This window comes from Dipodomys merriami, unplaced genomic scaffold (assembly GCF_024711535.1).
Source record: "Dipodomys merriami isolate MVZ:Mamm:240054 unplaced genomic scaffold, mDipMer1.0.p SCAF_163, whole genome shotgun sequence".
Taxonomy (NCBI): Eukaryota; Metazoa; Chordata; class Mammalia; order Rodentia; family Heteromyidae; genus Dipodomys; species Dipodomys merriami.
In genome coordinates, this window is record NW_027202971.1 from 51,813 (window position 1) to 69,558 (window position 17,746).

At 46.1% G+C, this 17,746-nt stretch overlaps 1 protein-coding gene across 1 annotated transcript in view; it reads right to left on the reverse strand.

The window, feature by feature from the left end:
• Window positions 1–9,009, reverse strand: part of Clip1 (CAP-Gly domain containing linker protein 1) — a 58,927-nt gene extending 49,918 nt beyond the window's left edge. The window contains exon 1 of the mRNA XM_070024785.1: window positions 8,932–9,009. The gene's annotated coding sequence lies outside the window, so the exon portion shown is untranslated. The remainder of the gene's footprint in view (window positions 1–8,931) is intronic.
• Window positions 9,010–17,746: the final 8,737 nt, after the last annotated feature.

Consider the following 17,746-nt stretch of genomic DNA (forward strand, 5'->3'; position numbering starts at 1 on the left):
TTTCTGCCCTGATGGCTTTGAACAGCCATCCTCAGATCTCAAGCCTCCTGAGTATCTAGAATTACATGCATAAGCCACTGACACCCAACTTGGTTGTTTTTATTTTATAAAGCTTTTGTATTTTTACTTTGAAAATGAATAGATTTAATAACTGTTCTAAGTCTTGAGACCTCATGGCAAAAATTATATTTTCACAATACTATGCCACCTAGCTATTTCAAGAGATCGGTTTACTCAATGTACACCCAAGTCTCTAAGATAGTTTCTGAAAACCAACCTAGATGCTACCAGTAGAAACTACATATTGGTGGGGCTGGGAAGGTGGCTCGGTGGTAGAGTGCTTGCCCAGCATGCATGAGACTCTGGGTTCAATTCCTAGTACCACATAAACAATAAATAAAATTAATTTTAAAAAAAGAAACTACATATTGGTTTCATTTGGATTGTATATCCCACCTTTAGTGTTAGTTATATTTACCTGGCATAACTACCTTCTATTAAGACATACATAGCAGACTTTAGAAAGAAAAACCCTTCTTTTAATTAAACTGCAAGAAAGAAAACTGACAGCCATACCAAAGGGCCTGAAAGTCAGCCAGGCGCAAGTTCTGACAGAAGGAGCACAGTTGCTTCTCCATGCTGAGCATTTAACTCTTCATGAATTACAAGCTCTTCACTGACAACTGTTTGATAAAAATGTGCCCTTCAATAATGGCAGGACACTCCTACTCAAATTTACTTTCTAAAACATGGCAGGCAACATTTTGAATTTAAAACATTTTGAATTTAAAAAGCTGGCAGAAGCTGGGAGCTGGTGGCTCATGTCTGTAATCCTAGCCACTCAGAAGGCTGAGATCTGATGAATCCCGGATCAAAGCCAGCCCAGGCAGGAAGGTTCAATTAACCATCAGAAAACTAGAAATAGCACTGTGGCTCAAGTAATAGAGCACTTGCCTTGAGGTGAAGAGCTCAGGGACAGTGCCCAGGCCCAGAGTTCAAGCCCCATGATGGACAAAAAAAAAAAAAAGCTGGGCTGGGAAGGTGGCTCAGTGGTAGAACGCATGCCTTGCATGCTCGAGGCCCTGGGTTCGATTCCTTAGCACCACATAAGCAAAAAGAAAAAAGCCGGAAGTGGCGCTGTAGCTCAAGTGGTAGAGCACTAGCCTTGAGCTGAAGAGCTGAGGGACAGTGCCCAGGCCCAGAGTTCAGACCCCACGACCGGACCCAAAAAAAAAAAAAAAAAAAAAAAAAGCTGGGGGCTGGGATGTAGCTCAGTGGCAAAGCGCTTGCCTAGCAAGTGCAATGTCCTGGGTTCGATCCCCAGTACCAAAAAAGAAAAAAGACAAAAAAAAAAAAAAAAAAAAGAAAGAAAATTTGGGCTGGGAAGGTGGCTCAGTGGTAGAATGCTCGCCTTGCATGCATGAGGCCCTGGGTTCAATTCCCCAGCACCACATAAGCAAAAAGGAAAAAAGCCGGAAGTGGCACTGTGGCTCAAGTGGTAGAGCGCTCGCCGTGAGCTGAAGAACTGAGGGACAGCGCCCAGGCCCAGAGTTCAGGCCCACAACCGGACCCAAAAAAAAAAATCTGGCAGGGATGTGGGGAAAAAGGAACACTCTTGCACTGCTGGTGGGAATGTAAATTAGTACAACCACTCTGGAAAACAGTTTTGAGGTTCCTCAAAAAATTAAAGCATAGGGCTAGGAAGGTGGCTCAGTGGCAGAATGATTGCCTTGCAGGTATAAGGCCCTGGGTTCGATTCCTCAGTACCACATAAACAGAAAAAGCCGGAAGTGGTGATGGGCTCAAGTGGTAGAGTGCACAGGCCCAGAGTTCAGGCCTCATGACCTACCAAAAAAAAAAAAAAAAATTAAACATAGACCATACCACTTATAGGCATCTACCCTGATCATCATGATAAGCATGCCTGCACATCCATGTTCATTGCCATGCCAATCACAATAGCCAGAAATGACCCAGATGACCCACAATAGATGAGTGGATCCCAAAAATTTGGTACCCATATATAATGGAATTTTACAGACATTAGAAAGTATAAAATAATGTCATCTGCAGGGAAATGGATGGAACTAGAACAAATCATGTTAAGTGAGATAAGCCAAGATCAGGGAGACAAATGGTGCATGTTCTCCCTGATATGCAGAAGTTAGATCTAAAATGAACTGGGATGACAAATAACATGATTCTGGATACTCATTTACAGTGAGACCAACAGAGGATAGTCTTAGGAGATAATCACAAAGGAGTCAGGTGCCAGTGGCTCACGCCTAGAATCCTAGCTACTCAGGAGGCTGAGATATGAGGATCATAGTTCAAGGCCAGGACAGGAAAAGTCTGTGAGACTCTTATCTCCAATAAACCACTCAGAAAACCAGAAGTGGCGCTGTGGCTCAAGTGGTAGAGCGCTAGCCTTGAGCTGAAGAGCTGAGGGACAGCGCCCAGGACCAGACCCAAAAAAAAAAAAAAAAACAAACAAACAAAACTGGGGAGCTGAAACCTCAACTTTTTTCTTTCTTTTTTCTTTTCTTTTCTTTTTTTTTTTTTTTTTTTTTGGTTGTTGTTGTTGGTCATAGAGCTTGAACTTAGGGCCTGGACACTGTCCCTGAGCTCTTTTTGCTCAAGGCTAATGCTTCTACCACTTGAGCCACAGCTCCACTTCCAGTTTTCTGGTGGTTAACTGAAGATAAGGATGTCATGGACTTTATTGCCTGGACTGGTTTGGAACCATGATCCTCAGATCTCAGCCTCCTAAGTAGCTAGGATTACAGGCATGAACCACCAGCACTTGGCTCTCAACTTCTAAAATAGGAAGATATATGAAACTACATGGATAGGAGAAATAAAGAGTTCTAACATTTCCTGAGTTTTACATTAATTGATCCACTTAATCTCAAACAATAAAAAGAGAACTGGGAGTGTGGCCCACATAGTAGGGTGCCAAATTTGTAAACATGTGGTTGTGAATTCAATCCCCAGTGCAAAGGAAGAGAGGTGAACAGGAGGGGAGAGGAGGAAAGCATCATTAATGTTGCTTATTATTATTCCTGAAAAGGGGGCAGGAGAAAATATAGCAACTATTTCCCTGTATCACTTGTGTAAAAGAATTTGTATAATCTGGGAGAAAACTAATTAAGCTTCCTTCCCTTTATACATCAAATTCAAATTCTAGATGATTTGCACATCTGAACATCTGGATCTTCAGGCCCTAATTTTCAGAGATGAAATTGTTCTTATTCAAGAATTTGGCAATTTTAAGTGTCAAAAATGGGTACAATTAAACTGAGATCTAAGTTATAGTCAAATATAAGTAAACAAAGGATAATGCAAATATAAAATTTAATTCAAGTTACAGACATCGTAAAACATTAGGGCAGTGAAATATCTACATTAGTCTCACCAGGATTTTTGAGAAGAGGAAGGTGAGAATCTGTGTTTCCCCAAACACTGAAATACAGGGCAGGCCTCCCAATAGGAATTCTGTAATATGAATACTTTCTCTTTTCGAAATTTTCACAAAAAATATTTTTAAGATATTGTTGCTAGACCACAATAAACAGTTAATTAAAAAAAAAAAAAGGCACACCCATTGAACTAATGGAATCTGTCCTTCTAGAAGTACCAGATGGAGATCTGGGGGGAAAAAAAAAAAGCTCTTTCCTACTCATGGCCAAGATTCCTTGGTACTTCATGCCAGGACCAGGATATTAACCCAGATGTCCTAGCCAAATGCAAGGTTGCCAACATACCAAAAAAGGCCTCCCTCTGTTCTCCTGATTAAAATCTGAAGAGGTCATTCTTCCCTGAAATTCCCGTGCAGTACCATCAGTCAATGTGTTTCTCTTGACAGGGTGCTGTAACTAAATGCTGATTTAAAGGATATAGATTATCTGAGTTTCACTTAAATGGGAAACACATTTAGATATATTAAAAATATGTTAAGGGCTGGGAAGGTGGCTCAGTGGTTGCCTTGCACGCATGAGGCCCTGGGTTCGATTCCTCAGCACCACATAAGCAGAAAAAGCCAGAAGTGGCACTGTGGCTCAAGTGGTAAAGACAGTACCCAGGCCCAGAGTTCAGAGTTCAGGCCCCACAACTGACCCCCCCCAAAAAAAAATATATGTTAGGATGTTGTAAAGTCTCCTTAATACTTGTGTAAAGGTTTATATTAAACATAGAGGTTGACTCACACAATTTTTTTTTTTTTTTTTTTGGTCCAGTCGGGCCTGAACTCTGGACCTGAGCGCTATCCCTCAGTTCTTCAGCTCAAGGCTAACACTCTATCACTTAAGCCACAGTGCCACTTTGGGCTTTTTTTTTTCTGCTTATGTGGTGCTGAGGAATGAACCCAGGGCCTCATGCATGCAAAGCAAGTGCTCTACCAGTCCAATATTTTAAACTTGGTCTTGCAGCTTGAACTCAGGGACTGGACACTGTCCTTGAGCTTTTGTGCTAAAAGGCTAGTGCTCTACCACTTTGGGTCACATACTTGTGGTTTTCAGGTAGTTAATTGGAGATAAGAGTCTCACTGATTCTTTCTTGCCTGTGCTGGCTTCAAATCATGATCTTTAGATCTCAGCCTCCTTCAAAGCTAGGATTACAGGCTTGAGCTACCAGTGCTCCACAATAACATGCAATTTTTAAGACCAAAAAGGAAGGATTTACTGCCATGATCATAACTGGAAGTGAGGGCTATATGTGGAAATATCTGCCTTCCCTGGATTAAACAAAAATCCTGAGTAGATGCGTACAATTAGGAAAGTATAAACTCAATAGCAAGTCTGAATGAAAATTGAGCACAGTAACTTAAAGTTCTATTGCTAAGGGTTTCTATGCTTTGTAACATAAACCAGAGTTCAATTTCTAGCTCTGTATTCACTAGCTCTATAACCTTTCAAGCTCAAATTTTTGGGCCTGAGTTTCCCCCATCATTAACTCTGCCAGAGATGATGCATTCTTGTATTCATAAATACTCTAGAGACTGAGGATCACAAGTTCCAGCCAACCTGGACAACATAGCCTATCAAATGTGAGATCCTAGGTTTGATCTGGAAAAAAAAAGTAACATAGCATCAAAATCATTTTGTATCTTTTAGCTGCCCCTTCTCAAGCTTTCTACCTCAGGAACCTTATATATGCTTCCTTCTTCCTATGAGGCACTTCCCTCTACGATCGACCCTCTCTAACTTCCTTTATCTCTACCCAAGTCACATTCTCAAGCAGGACAACAGTAACTCACTTGCAATCCTAGCTACTCAAGAGGCCATTCTAAGCCAGCCCAGGCAGGAAAGTCTGAGAGACTCTTATGTCCAATTAACCACCAGAAAACCCCAAGTAGAACTGTGGCTCAAAGTGGTAGAGCACTAGTCTTGAGCAGAAGAGCTCAGAGACAGTACCCAGGCCCTGATTTCAAGCCCCATGATCAACCCCCCAAAAAATATGTAAGGTGAAAAGTCTCAGTTTAGTTAACAGTACATAAACAAAGGGTTTATTGGTTGTTTCTTATTTGTTTATTTATTGCCAATCCTGGTGCTTGAACTCAGGACCTAGGCACTGTCCCTTAGCTCTTCTGCTCAAGGTTAGCACTCCACCACTTAGCCCACAGCTCCACTTCCAGCTTTTTGGTGCTTAATTGGAAGTTAAGAATCCATGGCCTTTCCTGCCCAGGCTGACTTTGCATCCTGATCCTTAGATCTCAGCCTTTTGAGTAGTTATAGGCATGAGCCTATAGTACTGCACTGCTTCTGATCTTTTTGAGACTTGATTTTGCTAAGTCGCCCAGACTGGACTTGAGTTCCTGGGCTCAAATGATTCTCCTGAATCAGCTTCCCACGTGCTGAAACTACAGGAATGCACTACAACTGGCTGACAAAAAGGTTGTTTGGGCCTGGGAAGTTAGCTCAGTGGTAGAGTGCTTGCCTCGCACGCATGAGGCCCTGGGTTCGATTCCTCAGCACCACATAAGCAGAAAAAAAAAGCCGGAAGTGGCGCTATGGCTCAAGTGGTAGAGTGCTAGCCTTGAGCTGAAGAGCTGAGGGACAGCGTCCAGGCCCAGAGTTCAGGCCCCACGACCAGACCCAAAAAAAAAAAAAAAAGGTTGTTGTAGGGCTTGAACTCTGGGCCAGGGGAACTGTCCCTGAGCTCTTCAGCTCAAGGCAAGGGCTCTGCCATCTGAGCCACAGCACCACTCCCGGTTTTCTGGTGGTTAATTGGAGATAAGAATCTCATGGACTTTCCTGCTCAGGCTAGCTTTGAATAGCCATCCAGATCTCAGTCTCCTGAGTAGCTAGGATTACAGGTGTGAGCAGGTGGGCGCCCAGCCAAAGGTTTTTTTTTTTTTAATGTTAAATATTAAATATTTTCCTATGTCTATACTACACTAGCTTTTGTTTTTTTCTTTAGCTTTGACTTCTATAAAACCAGTTTTGAAGGCTGGGAATGTGGCTTAGTAGTAGAGTGCTTGCCTAGCGTGCATGAAGCCCTGGGTTCCATTCCACATAAACAGAAAAAGCCTGAATTGGTGCTATGGCATGAGTGGTAGAGTCCTAACCTGAGCACAAAGAGATTTCAGTGACAGAACCCAGGCTCTGAGTTCATGCCCCAGGGGAAAAACAAAAAAACAAAAAACTAGTTTTGAAATTTATGGATCTCATATTTTCAATTAACAAAATTAGAAGCATGCATACAACTCCACAGGAATTTTATAGAAGACCCTATATAAGCAAAAGATGAGGCCCCTGCCCTTGATACATTCAAGGAAGACCACAAATCCACCTGTCATAATAATGAACAACATGTGACCACTATGGGACAAATACGAGAAGCCCACCTTTGCAAAGGCAGTAAAAGGCCCAATTCATCTCCTATATATCACCTACCAGGTTCTGAAACCCAGCAGAAAGCAAGAGTAATTCGAGATGTAGCTCAGTGGTTGAAAGCTTGCCTAACATGCCCAGGGCCCTGCGGTCTTCCCTAGTAATACAAAAGAAAAATTTAAGAGTCAAACTTGACTGAGTTAGTTCACACCCATTATGGGTCATGACAAACAGGGCTCTAGATACTAGTTAAAATGGGAGGAAAAGAAGATAAAAAAAAGATGGGCAGCAAATTCTAAACTCATTAAGGACAAGAACCAGACTGGTTTCTTGTGCTCAAGCAATGGCTCAAAGAGTAGAGAAGTACATAAAATCCTCATCTTCACACAGACACCTACTCAGCCATCGAATGAAACCCAGTGGGAGGCCTAAGCTGTGCTTACCCACTTTCTCTGAACCAAATAAATAAATAAATAAATAAATAAAAGAGCAAAAGCCCTCACCCAAGCAATCACCTCTTTGCTAAGACTGAGTCAGCCTCAGTCTTAGCCAGAGATTCACCCTAGTAACAAAAACCGGCATCCAGAGTCAGAGGACCTAGGTACAAATCCTGACACCATTTATTGTTAGCATGAGTCTCAAGTTATTTGACCTTTCTCTGCCCTCTCTGTAAAATGGGATAATGACAGTACTGCCTTCAGGTTGGACAGCTGATTAAATGAGATAAAAAGCATACAACACCTGCCCACAACCTAGCCATAAGAAGCCCTCAATAAACGTTCAGTATTATTATTTTCAAGAACAACAACAGTAACAAAAAAATTTGCCCCAAGGCTGAAGAGCCAACATACTTGAGAAATCTTGCAAAAGGTTATCATTAAACCCGGAAGCCAAATACACCGCTCCCCCGATCCTGAGGCACACTGGTAACAGTAGTAATAATAATAAAATCCCAGAATAATAACTATAAAAGCAATAGGAAGCCGCAGCACAGATACCTAAAAGAGCGATCCAACCAGTCAGACACAGTCCTAACCTAGAAGAGGAAGGAGGAGGCCAGGCTGCTGAATCACACTCACACACTCACACACACACACACACACACACACACACACACACACACACGGGGGGGGGGGGATACAGAATCTTCCCCACCCTCCTTTATAAAAGCAGTCATTGGCGCCCAATTTTTTTTTTATTCTAAAAACAGCTATCCATATGGATCCCCGACCTAACGTGTCATTAGAGGTGGGGCCCCGGGGAGGGAGGGGTGGCGCTCGCCCGGCTCCCACCCACTGGGACCTCCGGATTTGGGGGGGGCTAAGCCCCCACCCCACGAATCGAAACCCAGATTTCTTGCAGAGCAAGAAAGACCTTCAAATTCGGAGGCAGGAAGCTTGTGCCTGGAACAAGTGTCATCTGTCTTCCCGAGCCCGGGCCCCGGCGAGGGAGAAGGTTCGGGTTACCGGGCAGCGGTGATTTCCGAAACCGGCTTCCCCCCGCCCCCCGATCGCCGACCTTCCACCTTCTCTGGCAATCAGAGCTCGGCCCGGGAGGAAAACAAAAGCTGGGGCGCTGGGGCGCCGGGGCGCCGGGCCGGGCCGAGCTGGGGCGGCACCGGCGAAGACGCCCTCCATTCCGGCTCGCGGCCCGGGGCTCGGGCAGCGCGGCCGCGGCGGCGCCCGGGGGGCAACAGGTCGGGCCGGACGAAGGCCCGAGGGAAGACGGGGATCCCGCCAGCCGCGATTCCCCCCGCCGCGGCCGGGAAGGCGGAGGAGAGGGCGAGGATGCGGGCGCGGCGCCCGGGCGGCGCGGGGCGAGGATCCACGCTCCATCTTGAGGCGGGCGGAAGGACGCCAAGGCCCGGGCAGGCGCTGACAGGACCGACGCGGCGCCCGCCCGGCCGGCTCACCCCGGGGGCTGAGGCTTCGGGGCCGGCTGCCGCGGGTTCCGGGGCTCCCGGGCTCCCTCAGAGGGGGGCCGGCACGCGGGGTTCGGTTCCACACACAGACACGCAGATACACACACTCCCGACACCCCCGGGCCGGCTGAGGACATGGAAAGGTGAGGAAGGGGAGAGGCCCTCGCGCCCCCAGCTCACCGCCTCGGACGCGGACGCCACGGGTCGTCGCCACCTGCCTCACTGCAGCAGCGCCGCCGCCGCCTCTTCCCGCCTCCTCCTCCTCCTCCTCCCGCCTCCCGCCGCTTCGTCTCGGGGAGGAAGTGGAGGGGGGGGTGACGTGACGCAGGCGCCGCCGCCTTTGGCCACGCCCCCTCCGTGGCCACGCCTTCCCTCTCGTGGCCACGCCTCCCGCGACCCCGACCGCCGCGGTCGCCGCCCCTTTGTCTGTGCCCACCACTCGCCACCACCTTCCTCGGCGAGCCCGATCTCCAGCGTACCCCAAACCCGCACGAGCCCGGGATGGAGAGCCCACGTGCGACGGCGCCTCGTCATTTCGGTTGGTTCTCCGGCTTCGGCCAAGTGTCCCTGGAATTTTGCAAGTCACCTCCCCGCCACCACACGCACGCGCGCCCCTTCCCGTGGCCCCCTCCCCGTGGCCCTCTTTCCAATCGGATCGAAGCCTCCGGGAGGCGAGGGGGCCGGGGAGGCGGGGGGGGGGCTCTCCCCTTCCCTCCAGGCCGAGGAGAGAAAACAGTTTGAAACAAGTGGGAAGGTTCCTTGCACAGCAGGTTCAGCTCCTCTGGAGGGGAAGAGCCACCACCGCCAGGGTCCAACACTCCTTTGGAACAATCTGGCACCGTGAGTTTGAGAAAAGCCGCCTTTATTCTCCCCAGTGTCTTGGACCGAAGCCCAGCTTCCCGTCCCGTCTTTGCCCCTCCCGCCCTTGGATCTGCTGTGAAAGCTTTTCAGAGGGGCTGGAGGGGCCGCCGCCGCCGCCTGCCCGGCCGCGCTGAGCCAGCATTTCACTCCCATGGACCATGGCAACCCCAGAAGGTTGGCAGCTCCAGGCCGACGTCGGCAGCTGTCAGGAGAACCCCGGATGTTGCAAGGACTCACGGGTGGTGGAAGAATCCCAGGCGTCCTCCTCTATCCCACCCCACCCCTCTGGAAGAGAATAATCAGGAGGGTGACCTCCCTTGCTGACCTTTATTCAAAGAATCTTACTGCCTGGCCGGACAGGCAAGAGGGAATGCTTTTAGAAATGCAGTACATTCCTAACAAAGTAAATTTATCAGTGGGGCCCTCCTCCCCATTCTTAAGGATTAAGTCACACACACAGTTTTAATACCTAACACAGCCTTTCCCTAATTTACAAGCTTCAAGGCCAGATGGTGTTCATATGTCCCAGAATCCAGTACTCATATTGCCAGTGTGGGGTGCAGCCATAAAATCCTTCACTTTTCTCTACGGATTCAGCTGAGTTTACCCCTAAGAATAATGATCTGGCCTGGCAATGGTGGCTCACACCTGTAATTCTAATTCAAGAGGCTGAGATCTGAAGATCCAGGTTCAAAGCTGGGGCCGGAAAGTCTTGAGACTCGTCTCCAATTAACCACCATAAAACTGGATCCTCCCTTGAATGGACACCCCCCTCCCCCATCTCTGCCTCCCAAGGGACATTTTTATTTTTAATTTTTAAAAGACTGCAGTAACCACTTAGCCCCATAGCAGGAAGAGGGGAAGGACTAGAAAAATTAGTTGCTCCATATTAAGTGCCAAACAAACACTCACACAGTTTGCCTATTGATCCCCTTTCCTTTATTATTTATTTATTTATTTTATTTAGCCAGTCCTGGGGCTTGAACTCAGGGCCTGGGCACTGTCCTTGAGCTTGTTTTGCTGAAAGCTAGCTAGCTACCACTTGAGCCACAGCACCACTTTATGTTTATGTGGTACTGAGAAATTGAACCCAAGGCTTCATGCACACTAGGCAAGCACTCTACCACTAAGCCACATTCACAGCTACACTTGTGAGACTTATCTCCAATTAACCACCAGAAAATCAGAAGTGGTGTTGTGGCTCTAACTGATAGAGTGCTAGCCTTGAGCAAAAAAGCTCATCAACAGTACCCAGACCCTGAGTTCAAGCCCCATGACCAACCAAAAAAACAAAAAAGGAAGAGGGACAGAGGTGAGGAAGGCAGGTTCCAGGGCTGAGATCTTGCTTCCTCCACAGCTGAGAAGCTAGGAGAAAACCCTTAAGGGCCATGCCAACCATGAAGAAGGACACAGTACAAGGTCAGCTGTAAGGAAGAGCCCATTTGTACATCTGGGCCTTCCCTGGACCCTTGGCTGCTTGAGCACTTTGGGCCCCCGTGCTGGCATGGACTGCATGGCCTCGTGACAGAGACTCCATCTGCTCTGGTAAGTGACCGGAAGGAAGGCTGATCAGCAGGAGAGCACCTTAGTCCTGACTGAGCCAAGGCAGACCATATGTCTGAAGCAGACCCAACCAAATACCCCCACCCCAAAACCAGGACAGCCACCCCTCCCAGGGGCTTATCACCAAAGATCATTTCTCCCCCATTTATTTTTACACAGCTAGATATTGAACCCAGAGCCTTCCATATGATAAGCCACTACTACTGACATGCACCCCAACCCCTTCCTTTCTTTTTCTTCCTTCCTTCCGTTTTTTTTTTTTTTTTTTTTTTTTGCCAGTTGTGGGGGTTGAACTCTGGGTCTGGGCACTGTCCCTCAGCTCTTCAGCTCAAGGCTAGAGCTCTACCACTTGAGCCACAGTGCCACTTTCATTTTCTGGTGGTTAATTGGAGATAAGGGTCTCCTGCTCGGGCTAGCTTTGAACCACGATCCTCAGAGGATTGATTACAGGCATGAGCCACCAGCTCATGGCTCCTTCCTTTTTTTTTTGCTAGTCATGGGCTTGAACTCAGGGCCTGGGTGCTGTCCCTGAGTTGCTTTTGCTCAAGGCTAGCACTATACCACGTGAGCCACATCTTCAGTGTTTTTTTGTGGTACTGAGAAATCAAACCCAGAGTTTCATGCATGCTATGCAAGCACTCTACCACTAACTGCTCTTTCTCTCCTTCTTTCCTTCCTTCCTTCCTAACTTCCTCCCTTCCTTTCTTTCCTTTCTCTTTCTTTCTTTCCTTCTTTCTTTTTCCTGTCAGTTAAGGGCTTGAACTAAGGGCCTGGGTATTGTCCCTGAGCTCTTTGCTCAAGGCTAGCTCTCTACCACTTTGAGCCATAGTACTAACTTCTGGTTTTTGAGTGGTTGAGATGAGTTCACAGACTTTCCTGCCCAGGTGACTTTGAACCTTGATTCTTAGATCTCAGCCTCCTGAGTAGCTAGGATTACAGGTGTGAGCCCTTATTTTTATTAATATAAATTCATACAACAAGATTAGCTCTTTTTTTTTTTTTTCTTTTTTTTTTTTTGCCAGTTCTGGGGCTTGAACTCAGCTTTTTTCACTCGGGACTAACACCACTTCCAATTTTCTGGTGATTAATTGGAGATGAGTCTCACAGGAATTTTCCTGCCTAGGCTGGCTTTGAAATGCAATGCTCAGATGTCAGCCTCCTAAGTAGCTGTAGTTACAGGTAGCTGGCTCTGGTCACATTGTGTAGCACAGGCTGGCCTCAAACTTGAAATCCTTCTTCCTCTGCCTCCTGAGTGCCTATCTCCATTTGCACTTCTAAGATCAAGACAGCAAGCAATCATAAGGGCAGTATTTGAAGTGATTAATAATCAGATACAACCAATTTTCCATGAATGGAGGATGTCCAGAGCACTTCAGCGATTCTTAGGTGTTATTTTTTTTTGTTGATGTTGGTCATGGTGCCTGAACTCTGGGCCTGGGCACTGTCCCTCAGCTCTTAACTGAAGACTAGCTCTCTACCACTTAAGCCACAGCGCCACTTCCAGTTTTTATGCTTATGTGGTACTAAGGAATCGAACCTCATGTATGCAAGGCAAGCACTCTACCACTGAGCCATTCCCAGCCCCTCTTACATGTTATTTTTTTTTTTTGGGGGGGGGGTCCAGTTGTGGGGCCTGAACTCTGGGCCTGGGCGCTGTCCCTCAGCTCTTTAGCTCAAGGCTAGCGCTCTACCACTTGAGCCACATCGCCACTTCCGGCTTTTTTCTTATGTGGTGCTAAGGAATCGAACCTAGGGCCTCAAGCATGCAAGGCAAGCACTCTACCACTGAGCCACCTTCCCAGCCTCTTATGTGTTATTCTTAAGGATCCTTTCATTCCAGGAAGGTAGAGAGATTTGTTTTTCCCCCATGTCTTCAATTGCCATTATGCTATCCAAGATCACAAACAGGTATTAAGACTCACAATCTCTTGTCTTCTATTTAACTGCTACCCTACCAGACCCTAAGACCTGTGAATTTTCTTGGCATTTCAAATCCTTTTTTTTTTTTTTTTTTGTCAGTTGTGGGGCCTGAACTCTGGGCCTGGGCGCTGTCCCTCAGCTCTTCAGCTCAAGACTAGCACTCTACCCCTTGAGCCACAATGCCACTTCCAGCTTTTTCTGCATATATGGTGTGGAGGAATCGAACCCAGGGCCTTATAAATGTGAGGCAAGCGCTCTACCACTAAGCCACCTTCCCAGACCCTCAAATTCATTTTCTCTGCATTGTACTCCCGTGCTTTTCCACTTGGTGACTGTGAAAAGTATAAAAGTCAAAATTGACACCTTTGGTGAGGAAGTTAATTTTAGTTTCATAAAAGCTCCTATTGTGGAACAAGGCTTTAGGCTGTGAATGCTCTGCTCTGTTTATTTCAAGGAATTTATATACAAGAGTTTTTTTTCCTACCATTACCTTTCATTATTGCAATGCTGGGGAAAAACTAAACACCTTGCACAGGCTGAACCACTCAGTCACACCCTGGACCTTCATTACAGAGTGCTTGAGGTTGTCAGTAAATACACAAATGTAGTACTGGGGCTTAAACTCTAGGCCTCTTCCTGGTACTCTGCCATTTGAGCCATGATTTTGGCTTTTTGCTTGTTAATTGGAGATATGAGTCTTTCAGATCTGTCTGCCTGAGCTGTGATTCTCAGATCTCAGGCTCCTAAGTAGCTAGGATTATGAGTCACTGGCTTGTGATTTAAGACACATTTTTTTCCCCCAGCTAGTCCTGGAGCTTGAACTCAAGGCCTGGGCACTATCCCTGAGCTACTTTTGCTCAAGGCTAGCACTCTACCACTTCAGCCACAGTGCTTTTTCTGTTGATGTAGTACTGAGGAATTGAACCCCAGGGCTTCACACACACCAGGTAAGCACTCTACCACTAAGCCACATCCCCAGCCCAGGCACATTCTTTAATGTAGAGCTGGAGATAGGGTTCACTGGTAGAACACTTGTGTCCAATTTTCAAGGCCCTTGGTGTGATCCCTAGCATTACAAAAACTGGTACTTGCGGCTCTTAATCCTAGCTATTCAGGATGCTGAGGTTCAAAGCCAGCTGGCAGGAAAATCTGTCAGATGTTTATCTCCAAGAGACTCACGGACTTTCCTGCCCAGGCTGGCTTTGAACTGAGATCCTCAGATGTCAGCCTCCTGAGTAACTAGAATTACAGGCATGAGCCACTGGCACCTGGCTGTATTTCTATTTTTTTTTTCCAGTCACAGGGCCTGAACTCTGGGCCTGGGCGCTGTGCCTCAGCTCTTCAGCTCAAGGCTAGCACTCTACCACTTGAGCCACAGCGCCACTTCTGGCTTTTTCTGCTTATATGGTGCTGAGGAATTGAACCCAGGGCCTCATGCATGCAAGGCATATTTCTCTTAATTTTTATCCTCTATTATAGAGGTTAATTATTTATCATGATCGTTAATCTTTTTTTTTTTTAATGGAGCTTGGACTCAGGACCCGGGCACTATCTGGGATCTTTTCACTCAAGACTAGTGCTCTACCGCTTTGAGCCACAGTGCCAAATTCCAGTTTTCTGATGTTTATTTGGAGATAAGAGTCTCACAAACTGGGGCTGGGAAGGTGGCTCAGTGGTAGAGTGCTTGCCTTGCATGCCCGAGGCCCTGGGTTCGATTCTTCAGCAACACATAAGCAAAAAGAAAAAGAAAGCCGGAAGTGGCGCTGTGGCTCAAGTGGTAGAGTGCTAGCCTTGAGCTGAAGAGCTGAGGGACAGCGCCCAGGCCCAGAGATCAGGCCCCACATCCGGACCCAAAAAGAAAAAAAAAAGTCTCACAGACTTTTCTGCCTGGGCTGGCTTCAAACCATAACCTTCAGACTCAGCCTCCCGAGTAGCTAGGATTGCAGCCATGAGCCACCGGAGCCTGGTTATATATATAAATTTCCCCCCAGTTGTGGGGATTGAACTCAGGGCCTGGTACTGTCCCTGAGATCAAGACTAGTGCTTTACACTTGAACCATAGCACTACTTCCTAATATTTAAAAAAAAAAAAAAATGGCAGTACTAGGGTTGAATTCAGGGCCTAATGCTTGCTAGACAGGCACTCTGTCATTTGAGTTACATTTCCAGCCCTTTTTGTTCTATTTTTCAGTAGGGCCTGATTTATTCATGGATTTCCTTGATAACCACACTGGGTTACAGTTTCTTCAAAAGAACACCAAGGCCTGTCTTTGCCTATACATCCAAAGTATTTGGGAGAGAATCATTCATACAAAGCTCACTGAAGTCAGGCGCTGGTAGCTCATGCCTGTAATCCTAGCTACTCAAGAGGCTGAGATCTGAGGATCGAGGTTCAAAGCCAGCCTGGGCAGGAAAGTCCGTGAGACTCTTATCTCCAATAAACCACCAGAAAACCGGAAGTGGCGTTATAGCCCAAGTGCTAGAGAGCTAGCCTTGAGCTGAAGAGCTGAGGGACAGCACTCAGGCCCAGAGTTCAAGCTCCATCACCCAACGACAACTCAGCCCAAGGTAAAATAGAAGCACCAATTAGGAGGTGAAGGACTAGTCAATCAGATTTCAGCTGAAAAGTGGTTCAAGCATAAGAAACAGAGCAGACACCAGAGACTTCTCGTTGCTCTAATATAAAGCTCTTTGTCACTTTTTTTTTTCTTGAGACAGGGGGCTAGCTTCAAACTCACCATGTGGTCTAGGCTGTCCCTGCACCCAAAATCCTCCTGCCTTAACTTGTAGTTGTGTGTCACCTTGATGGTTAGGCAACACCTTATGGTCACACCATCTGCTAACCCTATCCTGATCTTTGTGTGGGCCAGTCATGGGGCTTGGATTCAGGCCTGGACATTACTCCTCAGCTTTTGTGCTCAAGGCTAGTGCTCTACCAATTGAGCCACAGCTCCACATCCGGCTTTCGGGTGGTTAACTGGAGATAAGAGTCACACAAACATTCCTGCCCAGGTTGACTTTGAACCTTGATCCTCAGAACTCAGCCTCCTGAGCAGCTGGGATTACAGGTGTGAATCACTGATGCCTGGCATGTCCTGATCTTCTGACTCTACACCTATGTTTCAGTGATGTTAGCATTGCTCAGGGGTTCTATGGCACTCCAATTGTTCATAAAAGTTTAAAGCAACCTGGACCAAGCTAGGAAACAGATCTATGATTGTTTTTCAAAAGTCCCAGCAGTTCAGGATAGGCATAGCAGGCATGTGGCAGGAACAGAAGGAAACTTGTTACCAGCCCGTGAGAAATTGGTCCTGGGTCTAATCCCACAGCCTGTCCTACTCCATTCTCACTTGTCATTCTCACTTATGACTAATGAAGTAGTCTCTTCAACTGGCTGTAAAAAAGTTCAGTGCTATGAGGTCACCCGCCTGAAGAAAGATCTAGATCTTGCTGTGTGGGATGGTAGATGCTGGGTAAGAGCTCGGCCCTCATGTTTCCAGTCATTCCTTCTATTACAAAAATTCCAAATACAGCCACCATTGTTGTTTATAAAATGCATTTCTGATATCTAGAATCATAGTATTGTTTCCTATTACTACAGATATAATAACAAGGATTAGGATCATAATTATATAAATACTTTTGGAATTTCTAGATTTTTTTGTCCAATCCGTATGTTTATAAATCCAATAAAATTAAAGAGAATAACTTTTTTTTCCAGCTTACTCACAATGAAACAAAAGCAGTAACAAAATTAGGAGCAGTAAACCAAATTTTAGGACACTGAATTTTTTAAACATTCTAATCTTAATTTGGCCTGCTACTAAAAATCAAATGAATCTATTAAATTACAAGAAAGCATTTTCCTAAAAGCTGAAAAATATAGGTGTGAAGACACATCAGATTCTCAGCAACTGAGTCATGCCATACAAAGCTACAACACCCTTGTTGGTTTTGCTTGCTAATGATATAATATTCAAATAGCAAGACAGAGAAATGAAAAGATTCCAACAAAGGGTTTGAAGAATAAAACCAGGCAGGAAGAAGTCTCTAGGTATTGGAAAGTATAGTACTTTTGACTACTTGAGGAAATATAAGTTTTCTGGTTTCTGGAAAAAGAAGAAACAAGTCCTTTGTATCTTAGTAAGACAAAGCTTTTTTTCTACACACGTAATCAAGGTGACAAAGGGCTAGCCTTGTTTGAGCAGCCTGCACCATACTTCACATTCCTGTTAACCCAAGGCAAAGATTACAAACGGATCCCTGCCTGATCCAAGTCCATCTTGAAGTTCGTGTTTGGCTATCACCTCACCTCCCCACACCTGGAGATCTGTCACAGCATCAACAAGCCCAGACAATAATTTGTTCCTCCACCCAAATTATCTTCCTAACGTTCAAACGCAGCAAACAATACATTTGAAAACTGGGTCAATTTCTCAAGGCAATTACATCCCTTGAGAACACACTCCCTAAAAGTGTCTGGATTCCATGTCGGGTAGGAGGAAGAATCACTTAGCTAAAAAACGAAAACAACTTAGGACCACTTTAATCCCATAACTTAGGAGGTAGAGGCAGGAGTTCAAAGCCAGTTTAGACTTCTTAATGAGAACCTATCTATGGGCAGAAGGAATCCTTCAGTGGGGAGTAACTC